The sequence below is a fragment of the Aegilops tauschii genome, chromosome 5 (assembly GCF_002575655.3).
Source record: "Aegilops tauschii subsp. strangulata cultivar AL8/78 chromosome 5, Aet v6.0, whole genome shotgun sequence".
Taxonomy (NCBI): Eukaryota; Viridiplantae; Streptophyta; class Magnoliopsida; order Poales; family Poaceae; genus Aegilops; species Aegilops tauschii.
This window is the reverse complement of record NC_053039.3, coordinates 548,500,656-548,505,275: the sequence shown is the minus strand read 5'-3', so window position 1 is coordinate 548,505,275 and position 4,620 is coordinate 548,500,656.

Below are 4,620 nucleotides of genomic sequence, written 5' to 3'. Positions count from 1 at the left end.
AATTTCCTCACCCGCAAATTCCTCAGTGAAGAATTCTTAAAAATCGCCTATTCACCCCCCTCTAGTCGATATAACGCACTTTCAATTGGTATCAGAGCAAGGTACTCCCTTGTTCTGTGTGATTTTGGTTTAACCGCCTAGAGTTTTAGTTATGTCGACTGCATGTATGATCAAGGTCTCTGCTGGGTGTCCTACCTTCGATGGGACGGACTACCCCTACTGGAAGAATAAGATGCGAATGCATCTTGAGGCAATTGATAACGATCTCTGGTATGTTTTGGAAAATGGTGTTCCCTCAGTCACACTCTCTCTGAATGCTGCTGATGTGAAGAGATTCAAGCAACTCGATTCTCAAGCTAAGAACATCATATGTGGCCATCTCAGCAAAGGACAGTATGGTAGAGTGAGTGCTGTGGAAACTGCTTAGCTTATTTGGGATAGGCTGTCCAAAGTCAATGAAGGAGTCTCAACACAGCGTGACTCTCGAGTTGACGTTCTTCGCAATCTCTTCAACCGCTTCAAAAGACTCAACAATGAAAATGTTCAACAAACCTTCGATCGCCTCACTGACATCTCAAATGAGCTTCAAGCACTTGGTGCCACTGACATCACCGACCATGAGGTGGTGAAGAAACTGCTGAGATCGCTTGACTCCTCATTTGATACTCTGGCACTGATGATACAAGAACGCGGAGACTACAAGTCACTTGATCCCGCTGATATCCTCGAGAGGCTGAACACTCATGAGTTCCATCTTGCTGAGAAGAGAGATCTCTATGGTTCGAGCTATGGCAGATCACGTGCGGAGACGAGACGGACTATCAGAAGACGCAGCGGGACTACCAGGGGAAAGCCCGCCCCCGCTAGCTAACATAGATATCTATTCTCGGTGCGCACATTCGAGATTTAGAATCTCTTTCCGACGGCCTGAAGGCCAAGGCAGTTTCTGAATCTGAAGATGAAGATTCTAGCAGCAGCCTTGGTGATCCCGAAGAACTGAGCCAGGAACTAGCACTGCTCGTGAAGAAATTTCAGAAGTTCTCAAGATGTGGTCGCTTTGGAAAATCCTCAAGGAGCAATGATTCCTCATCCAGTGACTACAAGAAGAGGCTATGCCACAAATGCAAGAAACCTGGTGTAACACCCCGCATGTAACTTGCCATATTTGTAACTCGGACTCTTGCCATTTTCGGCTATGTGATATGATATTCTCTCCGTGGTCGGGTTTTTGTCTCTCGTTTTGCATTTTGTTCATGTCATGCATTTCATATCATGTCATCATGTGCATTGCATTTGCATACGTGTTCGTCTCATGCATCCGAGCATTTTCCCCGTTGTCCGTTTTGCAATCCGGCGCTCCTATCTCCTCCGTGCACCCCTCTTGTTTTCTTTCGTGAGCGGGTGTCAAACATTCTCGGAATGGACCGAGGCTTGTCAAGTGGCCTTAGTATACCACCGGTAGGCCACCGGTCAAGTTTCGTTCCATTTGGAGGTCGTTTGGTACTCCAACGGTTAACCGGGCATCCGCAAAGTCCATTTGAGTTTCCAGCAAAACCCCCCTAAAAAACCAGCCCAAAACCCACCAAACTCTCTTCCATGCTCTAGGTCGTTCGATCACGATCGTGTGGGCGAAAACCGCACCTCATTTGGAGCATCCTAGCTCCCTCTAGCTATAAAAGAGCATCCCCTCCCGTATACGAATCGCAGATCAAACCCTAGCGTCTTCCACCTCGCGCCGCCGGACAAAGTCCGCCTGCGCCGGACACGTCCGCCCACGCCGACCGACGAATCGGGGGCCGCCACGTGTCGCCGCCGCCACCTCCACCGCGCCGGCCCGCCCGAACCGCCGCGGGCCCGGCGGCCCGAACCGCCGCCGCCCGAAGCGCCTGCCCCGCCGCCTGCCCGCGCCGCCGCCGTCGCCGCGCGCCGCCGCCGTGCCCGCGCCGCCGGCGCCGCCTCCTCCGTCGCCGCGCCCGCCGGCCACCTCTCCTTCCCCTCCCGTCGCCGGCCTTCTCCTCCCTTCAGCTCCGGTCGCCGTCCACGGGAGCGACGAGCCCGAGATCCATCGGCCCGATCTGGATCCGTTCGACACTGTGAGCGTTGACTTCTCGAACCCCTAAAATTTCCCAAGTCCTTGAATTTTTACAGCATATTGCCTTGTTCATCGTTGCATAACTCCTTGCATGTAGCTCCGATTTGCGTGTGTAATATGTCAAATTGTTCATCTCGTGATGCTCTACATTTTGTTCAATTGCACCATGTTCATTAGAGGTCATCTTGTTGCCCAAATCTCTGTTGCAAGAGGGCTAGTTGCTGTTATCCTCTGGTTCTTAACAGAACTTGGAGATTTGTCATTTTTGTATCATTAAATCTGTGCATCTTATGGGAATGAGCTCTACATGTGTTTTTTTGTATGCCATGCCATCTTTCCAAAGGTGTATGCCATGTATTTTTGTGATCTCTGTGGTGACTAGCACAAGCATGCAAAGTAGGCTCCGTAATATTTCTGATTTCAGGGACTTGGTGATTTCTCCCAAGTCCTTGTCTGCTGTTATTTTGTTGCCATGTAAACTTGATGCTACAGAGAGATCCATGCATATTTTGGTGATGTTCATTAAGGATGTTTTGTAGCTATAGTTGTAATTGATCCATTCCTGCCCTTGTTTGCAATTATGGAGTGCCATAGCATGACTCAATATTGCTCTACCTTTGCTATAAAATATTTCTGGCAGATTCTCAACATGATTTGCAATTTTGCCAAGCTTGTTGTAGTTGATCCATACATGCTATGCTTATACTCTTGCCATGGTTAGCTTCCTAAACATGCCATCTTGCTGTAGGTATACTTGTTTTGTCATGCATTGCTTTGTGGTGAGTGCATCAAGCTCACCAACATGCCTTCATATTATTATTTCTGCCATGCTCTGTTTTCTGCTAAGTCTGAAACCTAATAACGAAACTTGCTATGTTTACATGCTTGCCATCATATCTTCTGGTCCTTTTTGGCTTATAGTCACTAAGGGACTTTTGTCATATGCATTTAGTAGAACACTTCCATGGCTTGTTTTGCTATGTTAAGTTCCTGTAGCATGTTGATTTCATGCTCTGAATATTGCTACCTGATGCTGTTTTCTGCCATGTCCAGTTTTTCACCAAGTCTGTGATCCTGTTATCTTTTGCACTTTTGCCATGCTTGTTTGAGCTTGATATGTTGTGATCTAGCCGTAGCTCAGTGTTCATCTTTTGTCAAGCATCTCCTGTAGTTTACTGCCATATGCTTTTGTGCTATGTTGGAGTGCTGTAGCATTGTTGCTTGTTGCATTTTAAGTGCTATCATGCTGTTAATCGCAGATTCGTGTCATTCTTGTTTTGCTTGCCATTTGCAAACCGTGCATCCGTTTCCGGTGATCTTTATATCGATTTCGACCGAAATCATCTCATATTTCCAGTGGCATGCTTGGTTTGCCAAGTTACTACCTTGTTCATCATTTTCCTTCCGGAGCACGCATATGCATCGTATATCATATCTTGCATATCATACATGTTTTGCTTCATGTTGCTTGTGCATTTCTCGTTGTTGATTGTGGTTCCGCTGCTTGTGTTCTTGTCTTGGGTAGAGCCGGGAGACGAGTTCGTGAATGAGGAACCTGTCGAGTACGCTTACGAGGATCAAGCTTTCGACAACTCTGAGAACCTTGCAGGCAAGATGACCACCCCTCGAAATCACTTCTATCTTTGCTTTGCTAGTTGTTCGCTCTATTGCCATGCTACGCTACCTATCACTTGCTATATCATGCCTCCCGTATTGCCATGTCAGCCTCTAACCATCCTTTCCTAGCAAACCGTTGTTTGGCTAAGTTACCGCTTTTGCTCAGCCCTTCTTATAGCGTTGCTAGTTGCAGGTGAAGTTGAAGTTTGTTCCATGTCGGAACATGGTTATGTTGGGATATCACAATATCTCTTATTTAATTAATGCATCTATATATATTTGGTAAAGGGTGGAAGGCTCGGCCTTATGCCTGGTGTTTTGTTCCACTCTTGCCGCCCTAGTTTCTGTGATACCGGGATTATGTTCCTTGAGTTTGCGTTCCTTACGCGGTCGGGTGATTTATGGGACCCCCTTGACAGTTCACCTTGAATAAAACTCCTCCAGCAAGGCCCAACCTTGGTTTTACCATTTGCGACCTATGCCTTTTTCCCCCGGGTTTTCTAGAGCCCGAGGGTCATCTTTATTTTAAACCCCCGGGCCAGTGCTCCTCTGAGTATTGGTCCAAACTGTCAGTCGTCGGTGGCCACCAGGGGCAACTCTGGGCTGGCCTATCAGAAGCTTGGACAATCCCGTGTGCCCTGAGAACGAGATATGTGCAGCTCCTATCGGGATTTGTCGGCACATTCGGGCGGCTTTGCTGGTCTTGTTTTACCATTGTCGAAATGTCTTGTAAACCGGGATTCCGAGACTGATCGGGTCTTTCCGGGAGAAGGTTTATCCTTCGTTGACCGTGAGAGCTTATGATGGGCTAAGTTGGGACACCCCTGCAGGGTATTTATCTTTCGAAAGCCGTGCCCGCGGTTATGAGGCAGATGGGAATTTGTTAATGTCCGGTTGTAGAGAACTTGTCA